The 17263-nt window shown below is 42.6% G+C and overlaps 1 long non-coding RNA gene across 1 annotated transcript; it reads right to left on the bottom strand.

Annotated features, from left to right (window-relative positions):
- Positions 1-5883: 5883 nt before the first annotated feature.
- LOC121046396 lies at positions 5884-17059 on the bottom strand. The gene is made up of 4 exons (XR_006077500.1): positions 16788-17059; positions 12731-15323; positions 10934-11115; positions 5884-7814 (listed from the first exon to the last, which is right to left on the bottom strand). It is a non-coding gene; the product is annotated as an uncharacterized LOC121046396 (long non-coding RNA).
- Between the last annotated feature and the right edge of the window lie 204 nt (positions 17060-17263).

The following is a 17263-nucleotide window of genomic DNA, read 5'->3' as shown; positions in this document are numbered from 1 at the left end:
TTCCGTTCAATACTCTTGATGAACAATGATGGCAGTGTTATTTCGGACGCTGAATGTCCTACGGTTTTGAACAATTGCTTTTAGTCTACTTTTACTGATGGAGATAGTTCCTTCTTACCTTTTGTACCAGATGTCGATTTTAGGTATATGGACCCTATTTCTATTACACCGTCTGAAATTGCGATATTAATGATAACCTCAAAATGTTCAGCTCGGCTGGTGTCGACTCAATTAATACAAAAATTTAAAAAATACCAACGGTGTAACCAGTGAAATATTGTCACAAAAAATAGGTGACGAGGCGAAGTAAAACTGAACAAAGTGAAAGGTTTAATGGGGCAAACTTTGCCCAAATTAAAGGGAAATAACAGCACATTGGAGGCGTCGAGTGTCTTCAATACAACAGGGTCGAGCACAAGCTATAGCTGATTGCATAAGGCCACGCGGGGCTTCTTTTATAGCACTCTCCTTTCTAGAACATTCTGTTCTAGAATTAACCACGGCCTTCTTAAATTTTCTAGAAGCATCGTCTTAGGAGTAAATAAAAACATCTGCCGTCCCAGGATTCAAACCCGGGACCTCTGCATGACAGTCGGGCGCGGTGCCCACTGGGCTACCCCTAAGCACGTAGTAATATGCAGTCTACTTTTCCAGCATTCGTCCACTGGTTGTGTCCCACCCGAGTGGAAGGTTGGGAAGGTCGTTCAAATCTACATAATTGGTGACCGTCACTCTGCGGGAAACTACCGTCTCATATCATTAACCAGCGTTGTGTGCAAGTTGTTAGAACTCGAAATATTTTCTCGTGTAGTATCGCATCTGGAATCTACAAACAACTTTTTCTACCGAAATCAGTACAGGTTTCGTAAAAGATAATCATGCTAGAGGCAGTTGCTGGAGTTCACCCATGATATTCATGTTAATATGAACACTAACTCCCAAATATGATGCCATATTTTTTTATTACTCTAAGGCTTTCGATCATGTATCTCACTGTCATTTAATATCAAAACTTTCCTCACTGAATCTTGATTCTCTCACTTTATCATGGATTCAAAGGAAGGACTACCCAGGATAAGTGCTGACTAAGAACTGATTTTTCATTGGAATGTGTAGATGGCACTATATTCGCTTAGGCATAGGGCGCACCGTGGATTTTGCAATTTTTTCTTCTTCATTGCACACTCCACATGCTAACCAAGATCCAGAAAATTAATCTCACCGTTCGTTGGAGTCAGTGAAGGTTGGCTCACTCAAGATGGTCTGTTTTTTTATTATGTAATAGGTTTCCTTCATTTCTCTACACATTTGGTTTTGGTGTTTAAACAATACAATGGTGTTGGAGAAGTGTGGTTTGCACCTGCAATCTCGACAGTGCACCGCTAAATGCTAGTATGCGGTCCCTTGCAATGAGCTTTGGTGTTCTCAGAGTCCGATGTTCAGGCATCGCCCGGTCACCTAGGTATCCTGGTCACCAGATAAAAGTCAGAAACATTAAAAGATATATTTTTGTAATTATTGGAGCTTTAAATATTCTGAAAGGTTTTCTGTATGTCCAGTAACCTATGGTGGCTGTCATGTAATGAATATTCTAACTTGCCTACTTTCTGTGTCCTGGCCCCTTTCAAGCAATTTCATTTCATTTGGGTTTATAGCTTTCTCAAATCACGCTGGCACCTGCAGTGCACTTGCGTGTAACTCATATTGCAGGTATCAGGTGGTTTAGTTTGTCATTGCATTCTGTTCAGAACCTAACCACATTCCACATTTTTTGTTTTTCTTTGTTTTCAAGGTTCTATAGTTGTTCATATAGACTTGATTGCTGGGCAAGTTACAAACATTGCCTTCCACTTGTAAGCTGGACGCAACCCACTAATTATTTTTCAAGAATAAAGATACAAACATGTTTTAGTCAGTGCTGCATCTTGTGTGCACTTGCTTGAAATTTCTTACTAACACGGTGTTCAAACACCTATCTCTGGGAGGTGCACTTGGCAGTAACCTCTGAAATTAACCTGTGACAGCAGGCTTGAAGAAACTCACTGAATGTGGAAATATTTTGAAAAATATTTTTCGGACTTGCCTTGTTAAAATGGTTCCATAGCATAAGTCACAAGTTGGTTTCACTGTTTAGTGCCTGCCAGAATGAATCTGAGTTACCTGCACTGTGATTAGTTTGCAGAAATCGGGAGGTTTAGTTTGTCATTGCATTCTGTTCAGAACCTAATCGCATTCCACTTTTTTTTCCAGGATCTGTAGTTCTTCATATGGACTTGATTGCTCTGAAAGTCAGAGATGGCCTTCTACATGAAAGCTGGAAATGGCCCACTAATTATTTCTTAAGAAAAAAAGGTATGAACATGTTTTACCTAGTACTGTATCTTGTGTGCACTTGCTTCAAATTTTTAACAGTGTTTAGGCACCTGCTAACTGCTGGGATGTGCAGCTGGAGTTAACTCCTGAAAGTAACTTGGCCTCACAACCTAATCACATTTCATGGGCACTAGATATTTAATCTGAATTGTTCCCGCATCAAAACTTAGTTGGCGTGTTGTCCGTAACTTGCGGCGGCAGAAAGCTGCAACTTTTAATCACTGAGCTGCACGTCATGCGTGACAATGGGAATCATTCAGACATTACAAATTAGCTGCCGTGAATCATTCAGACATTAAAAATTAGATGCCGTGAATCATTTAGACATTAAAAATTAGCTGCCGTGTTGTCCACACCTTGCAGCAACGGCTAGAGCCTGTTGAGCTGCTAGCTGCAGTGATCTAATGAAACGGACGTCTCGGGGAACAATAATTATATTAGTAAAATGCTCTACTTATTGTTCACTGAGACGTCCATTTTGTTAAGTCACTGCAGCTCGCAGTTCAACAGGCTCTGGCCGTTGCTGCAAGGCGCGAGCTACGCACCAGCTAATTTAAACGATTCCCTTCGTCGTGCGTCACGTGCAACTCGGTGATTGAGAGTTGCGGTTTTTAGCCGTCGCAAGTTACGAACAACATGGCAGCTAATTTTTTATGCCGGAACAATTCACGTATCCGTGCATCACGTGCAGTACAGTGACTGAGAGTTATAGTTTTCTGCCTTGCTTCTAAGGGTCAAGTTGCGGGGAAAACTGCAGGGCCTCATTACTGTCATGCACGTTAATGCTGTGACCTTGATGGAAGACAACGGTAATTGTACCGGCATCAAAAATCAGGTGGCAATTTCTATTAATTTGTCGGATTTTTTTTTTTTACAGTGAATGTACTTTTTTGTCAGGATTCCATGAGCTTGGATTGTGTCTAACTCTGGACCAGGAATCTCCGACGAGTCCAGCGTGTAATCCACGGCAAAAGGCCCTGTAAAGCGCTATTTGTAAGTGCTTTTTATTCTAATAGTCCGTGAGAGACGTTATGATTGGTTATTTTTGTGTTCGAAGTCATGTTTATTTCATTTTTGCTGTTAAAATATGGCTGTCTTCTTGGTGGTAGATGTGTGCTGTAGTAAAGTCCTCCCAGTAGGTCCAAAGCCGAATGCCACAGAGCGTTGAGTTAGTCCTTATTTGCCAAGATTCGGCATGTTGGGTGCGAGTGGAGTGTCAGTTACGTCACTGCAATATTTGAATATCTTTGCCAGTAATTGTCTTTACTCAGCGAGTTTTTTTTATGTGACTGATTTATTTTAATTTCTTGATTCATTCGAATGTCATGTTCTGTTTAACTGTCATGTTCTTTCGTATAACAGGGTATTTATTTGACTTACTTTAGTAGTACATTTGACACTGGTGAGCTGAAGAGGGAGGCCAGCGGTTTGATTTTTAACTTGTAAATAATATGGGTACATTTATGACTACATATTTCTGTGCCGCAAATACCGTAAGCCTTAAAGCATTTTTTTTGTTTTTAAATCAACATACAAATATAGGCGTGAACTTAAATGACAAGGTTGTAATTATCAGTTCTTAAAAACCCCTGAAAAGAAAAAATTTTTTTTTTTTTAAAGTCTGGTTGTTAAAAAAACTTTAAGCGAAAAAAAAAATTATTTTAGAGAAATATTGATGGTGCGAGGTGCCTTGCAATTAAGTCAGTAGTCACCTCCTTTCAACTGCTTTTCTCTTGGCATTCGGGTGTGTGGAGGAGAGGTGGATCGGCTTCGCCTTCACTTTGAGGTGGAAAGAGCAAATGACCATTCTGCGATGTCATGGACTTTGCCCGCATAATTTCATATCAATCTTTTGCCGTCAATATTGCTCTAAACTTTTTTTTTTCACATAAAATTTATTTTTTGACACGTGCGTCCCAACCAAACTGCTGAAAATAATTTTTTTTTAGAGGCCCTTTAAGGTTAGATTAAAAGTTCAGGGTCACTATGATGTTGCGAGAGTAGGCCTAAGCAATTTATAGATTCACCTTCCTACTATTTGAAAAAAAAAGAGCTCTAAATTCGATTTTGCAGTGCATGTGGCTGCACCTCCATTCAGAGTGGTGCAACCAGTTCATTCACATGCAACGAGAAATTTAGAGCCCACATCTATTGTGCAGCTAGCTGCATGATGAAGTGGCACACATGAACAGCTTGCTGACTATCTAGTAGTGTTGGTTGTGGTGGGAGCTTAAGCACGCCACAATGCATTCTTTGTTTTGTCATGTGGCTCATTTATCAATTATTTTAACTCTTGCGTACCAAAACCTGTGTGTTCTTGGGTTGGGCTACTTTTATATATATATATATATATATATATATATATATATATATATATATATATATAGATATATTTTTTTTTCTTAGAATTTGTGCATTTAGTGTGTATAATTGTTTTTTTTTTTATTAAGGTTAAATGGTACTTTATAGCAAATTAGCTCCTTGTAGAGCTGAAATTACATTTAATTAATGGTCTCCCCAAACTGAGATGTTACATGCATTCGCTAGCTTTTTTGTGTAAAGTTGTAAAATAAACTATAATATACGGCAGTCAGCACTGAAACACAATAAATTGTTCACGCTAATTAATCTATAAAATTTTGACAATTCCACTTGGACAAATCCAGATGTTAAGAAATTGCATTCATCCTACCCTTCGGGAAAGTCTATAAATATAGAGCTATGTCTTTTGCCACTGTGGGCAGAGGCCAGCTGAATTGCTACCGTTTGGAAGGTGGAGGGGTGATGTGCAGGGAAGCTAAACACTGTCCCCCTCTCCCATATTGTCTGCTAAATTGTTTCAAATGTCACGGAAAAGGGGGGGGGGGCAACTGCCCCCTCCCTTTGTACCCTGTATTCCCTGCCACTGGCAGGGGGTGCCAGGCATGTAGCCAGGATTTTGTTTCGGGGGGGCCCGCCCATGACAAAATGCTGTATGAGGGGGAGGGGGGAGAGGAGGTCCCAGCAAAATGGAAGATTTCGAGGGGGGCCTGGGCCCCACGGGCCTCCCCCCTGGCTACGTGCCTGGGGGGTGCTAACTTGGGGATGGGATAAATGAATGCAACCACTTATGGCTGCCATTGCATACAAAGGAGAAAATAGAGAGAGAGGGAGAGAGATGGTGGATTATCTTTCTCTTAGGTATTCATGTCAGAAGGGGTACTAATGGTTTTGGATGGTTAAGGCTGAGCGAGCTAGCCATGAGTGCTGCCTAAGTGTTCGGTTTGGACTCTTGTTCAATCGGCAAAAAAGCAAGTCCCAGACAACTATTCAAGTATATCCTATGAATGGCTCCTGGGATTTTCGAAAATGGTCTATTGTTTTGCAAATGAGTGCGCTGGTATTAACTACCCTATTGGAAAATCTCGATGATGGAAAGATGACGGAAAAGGCTCATACAAGCGTAACCGTAATATGGGACATCCTATACAAGCGAAAAAGGCGGCTCCAGTATAGTGGAATAAGGCGGAACGATACAGGTGGGCGGAACCATACAAGCGTGTCGTATTATGGGACATCCTATACCAGCGTAGTGGATATAGGCGGAACCATGTAGGCGGACGGAACCATACATGCATAACGTAATATGGGACATCCTATACCAGCAAAAAGGCGATACCAGCGTGGTGGAGCCATATGGCTCCAGCGTGTTGGTTTCGCCTTTTCACTGTTGTACAGGGCGATTTAGTTTTAAGCTTTACATATATGTTTAGAAAGGTCGTGAAAGCTATATTAATGCGGTTTGTGCAGGCGAGTTATACGGCCAGGCGTACGTAGTATAGGGACCTAGTCGTAACGATCAGTCAGATAATTAAATACAATTTGTTAATCAACTTTTTAATTAGTGAAAATGAAAATATGGTTTCAATTAGAAACTTGCTGAGTCATTGAAAACCACAAAATAATGTCTTTTTAAAAGGATATAATTCAGGGGTAGCGTTTTATGCATTCTGTAAAAAGCTTTATTTGGACGAGTTTCTAGGTTTCAGTTTCTTATCAGAGCTCATCTCTGCACCCACGGTCCTGTTCCCCAGGGGCATAGACACGCAACACACATGCGCCTTGCTTCCCTTCATCCTACGAGGGAGGCGAGGGGGCGGCTTCGCACTGCGGTCACCGGGCAGCTGGACCGCAGGTGCAAAGATGCGCTCTGGTAAGAAACCGAAGTCTGGAAATGCGTCCAAATTGACCATTTTTTTATAACGCCATAAAATGCTACTCGTCTTATATCTTTACAAAGAAAATTGATTTAGTGTGTTTTGATGATGCTTAGCAGGTTTCTAATTGGAACCATGGGTCTATTTTCACTGATTAAAAATTTCACGAACATACTATACTTAGAGAGAGGCTGAAGCAGTTTTGTATTTGAGAAAACACTTTTAAATCTCCTTCATTCGACCTCCAGAATCTCAAATATCAAAATTATTTGCTAATTTAATTAATCAAGGCTGCATAGTCATTTTTAAAGAGCTGTGAAAGCGCCTCCCTAGAGAGCGACGTCACAACAGCAGCTTTCAAAATCTTTGTTCACGCATCTTCAGCGCCTATCAAAGCTATGCACGCACATGCTATTTTTTAAAAGGGCAGAAAAATGTGTCACGACTGGTGCCAGTGCCGGAGAATATACCTAGAAAACTTGCGATTGGACGCGCGGCCCTTAAGCGACACACGCTTGGCGGCCGAAAGGTCTTCTTAGGATGTCACTGTTGGTGGGATGTTTTTTGTGTTTTCTCATGTTTAGTTATATCTTTGAGGAAAACGAACGGGATATTCAGATTCGCGGGATAAAACTACGCTAGAATGAACCTCCATCTAGTTTTCTGAAAGAAGTCTGGCACATCTCTGTAATAAGCCGACGGATCATTACAAATTAGCCTTTTATACTATGCCGCCCTGGCCATATAACTCACGTGCACAGACCGCGTAAATGTAGCTTTTACGGCTTTTTTAAAAAAAATCTGTAAAACATAGAAAAAAAACTGTAGAATGTCCCCCAATACGATACGATTGTATGGTTCCTTCCCCGCTTGCATTGTTCAAGAAAGACTTGTGGACATCCAGCGTTTCATTGGAATGCTGGATGTCAGCGAGTCTCTACATCAGTGAGTGGTTTCAAACAAGCATGGTGTTTGCACACCAGTAAGCTCTTATCCGAGGCTCACCAGGACCACTAAGAGCAGAGGCGAAATGTCGTGACCTGGTAAATTTGGTTGCAGGTATTTATTTTTACAAGAACTGCATGCAGCAAAGCTTAACTTTGCTTAAAAGAAGATTATTAAAAATTCAATACTGAACAATGGTGTCCCTTGAGCTGTCAGACCAAACTCCCACTCTTGCCACTCAGGAGTTCCTAACTTGTGCGTAGAGGATCAGCACAACCCAGATTTGTGCTGCGAGCGCACCTGCAATATAAAAGTTGAATAAACATGAGATGAAATACGAGACGTTTACAATTCTCTGTAACGTGAAATTAGAGCACAGATCTTGAAGAGGAGGATGGGAAGGTATGCCCCTCCTCCCCCTCCCCTCCTCCTCTTCTGCTCCCTCCCATTTAGCAGGAAACTTCCCTGAATTTAGCGGGAAAATTTCCCCACTAAATTTAGCTGGTTAAGTTTCCCACTAAATTTAGCGCAGAAATTGATGTCACATGACCTGAACACAAATGCAGTTTTTCCGCTAAAAGTAGCAGGGAAAATGACGTCGCATGACCGTGTAACGTCAGCCATAAAAAAATTCAGTTTCTCAGCTAGACTTAGCGGAAATATTAACGTCACATGACCACTACATTAATTCAATTTCCTGCCAAGTTTAGTTGGGTGGTTACGCCGACAGCGACGCCGCAAAACGCGGAAACGGGTGCTAAGAGCTGCGCTAAAAACTAAATGCATCAGGTGAAATAAAGTGAACATTAGAGATACTGTAAGAAAAAGAAGAGAATCTAAGATACCGTTCTCAGATCCTTCCTTTTGTCCGTTCTCAAATGTTTTGATTTCAAGAAATGTTTATCTCTTTATTCATACCCAGAGAACACCTCCCAGTTTCAGCATGAATGCAATAAATCAATGCAGACTAGACCTTGTAAACTATAATCCACATGAAAATTAATGTTTGCCACATAGTCATGTATGAGTCAGTGGCTCAGATCTCTAAATACATTTGTATTGAGGAACATTGTTGAATAAAACTTCTGGGCTTCGAATTCAACAGTTTGTACTTCCGTAAGGAACACTGTATGGCACTGATTTTTTTTTTGTGACACATCAGAAACAGCACAGCACTGTCATCCTCGCATACCTAACAAGAATTTGTATTTTTTTTTTAGCATGGCATGTGCTATTCTAATGCCCATAAAGCATCCTTTAACAAAATTTCCTTTGTAGAGCTTTTTATTGGTTCTTATTTAGCTCGCACGACAGATTCGGTACCTTGAATTCTCACTCGGCATCAACAGTTTTATATATTAATGTAATAGCAAAAGACAAGATGTATGGACTTGAGTACGGCTCAGCAAGCACAGATGTTGAGAAAAGTACTGAAGAAAACTCAAATGTCAAAATAAAAATAAGCTGGAATGTGGAATTATGGACATGGACATGAATACAGTTAGCAGATTCAATATGAAGAATATGTGTTAGACGCACGCTCAAAGAAACCTGTTGCATCTATATTCATTCAAATTACTTTGCAGAACCCAGCGCTGCAGTCTCAGGTGGGAGTTCGCTGAATGAGTCTACTGAAAATGAGTGTAGACGGAAAAAGCAGTTTGATCTGCGATAATGAACATTACATAAGTGACATGTCATTATTACTGTTACAGTGCCGAATGTTCCAAACTGTCAGTCGCATCATTCTGTGAGTTCCCTCCATACATTACAGGGTTTGGCTCTCTCGAATGCTTTGCGAGAAAAATGATGAACTGGAAATATCTAGAGTAGTTCTAGAAAAACTATTTCCAGAATCTTATCTCAGCATCGCAAAGAATATAAAAAGTTTCTAAAGACAAGGTTAGTGCAGGAGTTGAATAAACTAAATACTTTGTTTTTCGAAACCATCTTGCCGTAGTAAACGTATGAAGTTCCCCTAGGTAGAGCTAGTCATTACGGATGATTGTGCCCATTGCGTACCATAAAAATTTAATTTGCGACCTACAATATTTACAAACTCAATTAACTCTGAATAAGTGGACCACTTGGCATTAAGGATTGGCCTCACCATGACTGTCTGCCAACATCTACATAATAATTTCCATGAACCTATGTATTTCAAGAAAATATTTGGTGCGAGCTGCTTAAAACACAATAGCACTTTTTAGCAAGTGCTGATTGTTGGGCAAGTTGGTACGGTACGTTAGAAAACATGATTGTGCTTTGAAGACGGGGACATAGGAAGGACAGACACCACAGAGTGCTAACTTTCAACTGATTTAATTCAAGAACCTCGGCGTAGAAACACACTGCGTCACCGCACCACATCTCAACCAATCCGTGGCCCTGCCACGGACCGCAAGTACGCCAACTCCTTATCCGCCAAGTCAATTGACGCCACACTGACACAACACGTGCCGGAACTATTTATAGCATCAGCCTCCATAATCTCTCTAACAGTCATATCTTTGTGCCTAGCAAGAACAGTAGACTGAGCAAATAATGGTTTGCACTCGCAGTCATGATCTGTCGTGTCACTGTCATGACTGCGGGTGCAAACCATTATTTGTTTCGTCTATTGTTCTTGAGAGGCACAAAGATAGGACTGTTAGCGAGATTATGGAGGCTGACACTATAAATAGTTCCGGCACAAGTTGTGTCAGTGTGGCGTCAATTGACTTGGCGGATAAGGATTTGGCGTACTTGCGGTCCGTGGCAGGGCCACGGATTGGTTGAGATGTGGTGCGGCGACACAGTCCGTTTCTACGCTGAGGTTCTTGAATTAAATCAGTTGAAAGTTAGCGCTCTGTTGTGTCTGTCCTTCCTATGTCCCCGTCTTCCAAGCGCAATCATATTTTCTACCGCACTTTTTAACACTAATAGAAAGCCTGTAGTGGGCCACAACTTAAGCAGTTTTCACTTCATTATAAAGAGCAATTACACATATGTGAACCATGAATATAGGCCTGCACTGAATTTTTTTCTTAAGCTGAACGTGCTATGCTCTGTTTACTATATAAATCTTTGCAGAGCTGACAATGTGCAAGTTCCTGTTTTTTTATATTTCACATGTCCCGACTGGTGAGTGTGGTAGGGACATAAGATTGATGACACCAACGAAACACAATGATTATTTTAAGAATTTGTTTGGGTATAGCACGAGCAAGGAGATCTGCGGGAAGTTATTTCTGTGACACCGTCGAACCTACATCCGCGGGCTTTAAGTTCACATGTTAATCATGTCTGCAGACTCCTTTTTGTAATTGGAATTTCATCCAACCCAAGATTTGAATATGTTTTTTTTTTCATTTTAGGCTTAGTAGTGCTTTTGCTGTTCTATTAATAGGTAAGAAAAATGCTTATTTCAAGTGACATACCTAACACCTGGTGGCACGAGGACTCCCCTGTCGTGACGCAGACCGAAAGTCACAGCCAGGGAGATACTGCGATGCTCTTGTTGCTGGGATTACCTCCCCCATGGTCCTGCCCAGACCACAGAAAAAGATTGAGTCCAAGCTTGTGGCCACTAGGATCTCCAGATCTTGAGGCACCCAAGTAGCTGAAAATAAAAACAAATCACAATCAAGTACTTGGCAGAGCTACATTAGAATGGCTAGCATATTCTTTCGTGATCAGCACATAGATCCTCTTATTTTAGTCATAGTCACCCCCCAGGACAAAGCTACGTAGGCGTTAAAATGATGGGTACCGAATTTAGGTGAATGATCAAATGCATTCATTTAACCCCCTTTCGCCCCAACCTGAGACTTCTGTCAAATATTCACATTCAACTGTAAAGACTACAAATAAAACTACTACTGCAATGCAAAGCCGTATAGTGGGAGAGTTTAGCCAGCGGGTGTGGCAACGAAGGCGCCGGAGAGGAGGAAAGGGAGGAGAACGCCGAAGGAGGGAGAGAGAAGGCAGCAGAGAAACAAAGAGGAGCCGACCACCATTTTGACGCAAAGCTGTCTGCACGGAGCACTGTTGAGGCTACGTGTCGTCTGCTACGGGCTTATTTATTTTTTTTGCCTAAATAAAAGTGCGTTCAAACATGGAGGAACTTCTTTCTTTAGGTTTTTAAGCCACCGAGGAATAACACTATATCATTGTATTGCCAGAGCCTGCCAAATAAAAGGAAAGAACCGAAATTTGAATATCGATCCCATGCCGGGCGAATGAATGAAAATGGCGGCCCTCCCCGCTCAGCTGGGAGCAGCCTAGAGTTCACGCGCATGCGCTCACGCCTCTTGCTCTGTGCCGCGGGCTGATCAGCTCACTCGGAAGGGAGACGTTACGGCAGCGAAATCATAGACTGCCAGACTCTCCCCATATATGGCTCTGCTGCAATGGAAAGATTTTCCTACCCTCGTGCTCAGCGAGTGTCGACTGTGGATACAACTCCGGCTCATACACTCGCTGAACATGAGGGTAGAGTGTACCAGCAGAGGGCAGGTGTCTGTATACAAAGAGTTTAGTTGGCACACCAAGAGGCTAACGAATAAGAATGGGTACCACTCTGAGCAAAATGCCAAAAAAGCGTGGATCTCGGCTTGACACTAACAGCGGCACACAGTATCTATTTTAGTGACAAAGGGGTACTAAATCATTATTTTCAGCTTCGTAACTAAACTAAATATTCTTCCCGGCTTGCTTTTTAGGAAAATCTCCAAATTTACAAGAACTACTAAGACAACGTCTAAAAAAAAAAAAAGCAATGGCAAAACCAGCAATTGAATTCGCCTGCTCTCCAGTAGCAGGACATCTATGGCAGGCAGACCTGCAGAATGAGCAAGCAGTTTAAGAAACAGAGTATGTCCTATGTATAATTTTTTTTTATGCTGCAAAGCAAGCGCTGGAAGGAGGTTTCACGACATTAACGAAATTTCTTGCAATCAGTTGAGAACAAATTAGAGCAGTGAACTTGTCCTTGCTTCTGGCATAACGTTTTAGTGTTGCCCATGGAAACTCGCATAAATTTGAAAATAAAAACAAAAAAGACTAACCTTCATAAAAAAATCTAACTTTGGCAAAGAAAAGTTACCTTGGAAAAAATATGTACAATACAGTTGTACAGCGTGCATTTGTGTGCTTAACCAATTTTGAGGCAAATCGGCGACAATGAAAAGAAGACGTTTGAGTACAATTAAGGGAAAGACAGAAAGGATGCATACCTACAACAAAAACATTTAGAACGACCACGGGCAGGAAACTCTGGTGAGGCTCTCGGAGTGACTCCCTCATATGGGCCTGCGCAGACCACAGAACAAGATCGGTCAGAGCTTGCAGCCATAAGGTGCTTCATACCATGAAGTTACAGAAGCGGGTGCAATTGGAAGCAAAGTGCATTTCATTTCTCTGAAAAACGAAGAGTTTAATAGGTAGCTTGCATTCATAAGGTGATACAGTCATGAATGCACAGACTTTTCAATGCAGCGCTATATCACCAACTTGTTAACCATGCCGGGCAACACTAAAAACTGAGAGCATTATTTTAAACTATCTCAGCTTAAAGTTAACCACGACAGAAGCTTCAAGCCATCCTTGCAAATTCAGTGCACAAAGCAAGCCATGTGACCTTCTAGTTGGACGCCATGGTACGTCGAGCTTATAATCATGCGTCATGCTGTTTTTGCTGCAAAGGCTTGTAGTTTCAAAAGTGGTCCAGCTTAAAGAGACTAAAAGTATAGACGTTTATGAGTGGGGCCCTCATTTAGTCTGCAGCTACATTGCGAAATAGGACGTTCCAACCGGGATGTTTGCTGCCTGTAACCACACGACCAGCTTGTGCCCAGCGATTGTTCGAGCTGAATACATGTCCTCGACAGTGCCATTATTTGACAAGCATTTCTATGACTGTTAAACATGAGTGACTTACAGAGAGACTCCACCTCAACGACTAATGACTTGGGATACCTAACTGAATACTGATATATCAACTAAATGCAAAACAATTACCTGGCAAGCATTAAATTTTTCAAGAGGCTGGGTCGACTCCGCATTAAGTTGAAGGAGTCGATGCGTAATAGGACAATACAAACAAAAATATGCCTTAGAATTCCTTTTGCACCCCCAAAATGATGTGTTTTTGAAGGTAAGGTACACAATGTTCTTGATTTAGAAAGTGCCTCAGCTGTACAAATGCATATGCAATAAGGGCACTTGCCAAGCCTATTCTACTCAGCTCTGTGCAGGTTAAGCTAAGTTAGAGTATAGAAGTACATGCTCACTGACACCATCAGAAAGGCAGGGAGAAGTCTCCGTTGTTCGACCTCCAGCCCGTCTGCTACCTTCGATGACGTTTCAGCGCCTGATGAGCCTGGAGCGAGCACATCTGTCTAAAGCGGGGTGAAAAGCACAAGCATGTGCTGGAGGACGCCCAGCCATTCTCTTTTTGTCATCGGCTATACTACATATTTTTAGTAAGACATATTTTTAAGTGAGGAAAAGTACTGCAAATATGCAGTCCACCTTAAAGATAACAACAGTTGCCATTCACCATTTTCCAAATAAGTGCTCCCACGTACCGGAACATCTACACATGTGGTGCGTGAGTAGGTTCAGGACTGAGAGGCTAGAAAACGAAGCGCTCGCAAGGCTTGTCTGGCCCTTCCAACCATGCGGGTACATTCGTTGCAAGTTCCCGATTTGTAGACAAAATGATTTAGAATGAGCAAATCTTGTCTACGCCCGAGGTAGAACATTGAATTGCGATTCCCCCATATTGTGCGAACCATCCTTCAAACTGCGGTACCACCTGCAAATAAACTATGTTGTGCTGCGGCACGCGTCCATGCTGCCTGCTTCAGAGGAAAACCACTGCTCGTGTTGAAGACGACATCCCACAGTGGACAGGCAACAATTTTTAACGAACAAAAACAAAATTGATATCATTCAATAGACACAGATAGGCTCACAAAGTGTCGGCACCATGATTGTTGTTGTTGGTTTTACTCTTGCATACAAACAAAGGTGACTTCCTCTCTCCTCCATGGACAGTAAAACCCCCTTATCTTGGTGGCCCCTATTTCTTCTCGAATCGGTCACAAAGGACATAATCGCAGTCACTGAATTCCGCAAAATTAAAGGCCGCGAAAAGTAAAGGTTCGCCAACATTAAGGGGTTTACTGTTCTTCTGAGTGTCACATGATGTTAACATTTCAAGGAGGCTGAAGGTATTGGTTTAAGAAAAAATTTACCTATGAAAAAAATGCCCTTCTCCAGGTTAGGCACGCGAGGTTCTTTTGCACTACCTATAAGGTGGCAAGTTTATTTCGGCAGAGCTTTTGGTAAAACGGAGTCACAAAAGTAGCTATACTTGGCGTCAACTATTTTGTGCTGCATTATAAAGCCAGAGTAGATTCCACAGTGCGTGCTTCAGCAGAGCACTGTTTGTTGCGACAGCATATGTGGTTTAGTGTTGCATCCCATTTGCATAATCTAGAGAAACTAGCGCTGACAGAGTTGGAGCACTCCAAATATTAACAGCCGACTGTAGAAGCATTGAGAGATGCACACATGCGAACTGTGCATTTCTTAAAGGTGGGTCCGAGCAAAGGTAAAAACAATATCTATACTTACGGCGGCCATACTTGCCTTTCCCAAGCACGACCACTTTTCCCTCTGTAGCACCATCCAGTAAGAAGCACCAGCAACACGCCCATGAGACGCCGCCGCCTCCTGGATTGAATGACGACCCGCCTGAGGTCTTGGAAGGAGATCCGGAACACTGCTTTAGGCCAGATGTTGTATCTGGTGGGGCAGAGACTAAAAGCAAAAATTAACAAATTTATCTGAAGCGCTACATTCCTATAGGACAGCAGTATTTTTTTTAGGCCAGTGACTCGCTTTATTTAAACACAAATGGTTGGTTTATATGATGAACCATCAGCCCCTATTTTTCTTAAGTGTAACGCAGTGTCTAACGTTACGTCCGACGGAACCCGAAATAAAAATTAAAGTTACGCCCAACGTAACTGTCAAGCATTCGAGTTACGTCCGACGTAACCCAAAATAAAAATTAAAGTTACCGTATTTACTCGAAAATAGGTCGAACTCTATTTGTTAGACCCACCGAGAATAAAAAAAAAAAAAAAAATTCAAATATAGGTTGACTTTTTTTTTATTTTTAAGAACAGGGGAAATTTTGGGCAAAAGAAAGAAACCTTTATTTACATCACTTCACAGCTTGGTAGACATCCTCGCAAATCCGCCACAATACTTCACTGACACCGTTGTAAAATGACGACAAGAAACGAAAGAAGGTGCGAAGCGACGAAAGACAAACTACAAAGACGCAAACAAAGCCGCCGTGTCGCCATGAGCAACACGCGAGCCGAGACGCCTCAAGCAACTAACAAAAGTAACATCTTTTTTTTTTCTTTTTTTGTGCGCGTTTGCGAGGATGGAGGACAAAGTGCATGGCGCATCGCGTTCCTCTCCTTCCCCATTGCCCAGCAAGGGGAACGCTAGAGGTGCGATGGCGAAATCCAATGCCCCAAGAGGTGCGCGCGATAGCGGCATCGGCCACCGCTGTTGTTTTCGGTTGTTTAACAAAAGCTTTTGGAAACAAGAAGCGGCGCAGCTCTACGGCAACGCCGGCTCGGTGACTCGATAGCTTCATGCCTCCGGTACGGTCGCAAAATTTGGTCGCGAATGTAGGTCGAAATTCTTTAATCACGATTTCCGAAAAAAAAATAAAAGAAAAGAAAAAAAAAGGTCGACATATATTTGAATAAACACGGTAGTCAGCTGCGCGACGAGACACACATTATGAAAGCGATTGGTGCGAGCGATCAAGGTGATGAGCGACGTTTTCTAGAAGCCCAGGAACCGAGCGGCGCAAGCAGCGAGAGTGAGATCTTCGTCGCTCGGCGCCGGCACTCGTAGCTTCTCGTCGTCGCTCGTCTCGTTGATCGCTATATTGCTTACATGCTGTTCAGAAAGGTGCTCTAAGTGGTTACCATTGCATTGGGACCAGCCTCGCATCCAACCGTAACCAGTCTTGACTTTTTTTTAAGCCGCCCAGGTAGAAGTTAACATCGTACATACATCGTTTTCAAGCATGGCTCCTCGTTCATTGCTCGATTTACTTTTTCGTAAATGACAAACCGCAATGAAGCACAATTATTCTAGTTCAAAATTGTCACGAACACTTGGCACGCATGCTTACACTGTAGCGCACCTAACGTAATTTAAAAGTAGAACGAAAACGGGACGAGATTCGCTTACCGCTGCACGGAAACAGAGTCCTTCGGATCCTAGGCCTAACGGCCGAAATCGGAAGTCGCCTGCGGTCCGGCGATCGGACGAGTTGAGCCGGTAGCTGTGCTGACCCCGGCTGACCACGCCTGGTTAAACCATGAGAGGCGTCGTCGAGTTGAGAGCCAGAGACGCAGTAGAAACGGACCGTAAAACATCTGTCCCGTAAAACGCAGAAGGAGCCAGCGCCAAAACCGCTACGTCTGGCTGCGTCGCCATCTCCACGACGACCGGAAGCGTGTAAACCGGGACTGGCCGGGAAGTTAGAAAAGGCGCGGCAGCGGAAGCCACTGGGCGGAAGCTTTACGTTTCGGTTTCGCTTTTCTCCGACATCGGCCACGGTCGCGGGCTGGTATGTTTGCGGCTGGTTGCGACGACGCGAGGGGCCACGAAAAGACGCCGAGTTGGCGGAGTACGAGTCACGGCCCACGATACGAGCAACGGGC

The sequence above is a fragment of the Ixodes scapularis genome, unplaced genomic scaffold (genome assembly GCF_016920785.2).
Source record: "Ixodes scapularis isolate PalLabHiFi unplaced genomic scaffold, ASM1692078v2 PGA_scaffold11__112_contigs__length_91849675, whole genome shotgun sequence".
Lineage (NCBI taxonomy): Eukaryota > Metazoa > Arthropoda > Arachnida > Ixodida > Ixodidae > Ixodes > Ixodes scapularis.
Note: the sequence above shows the minus strand (reverse complement) of the source record. Positions and strands in the feature narration are given on the sequence as shown.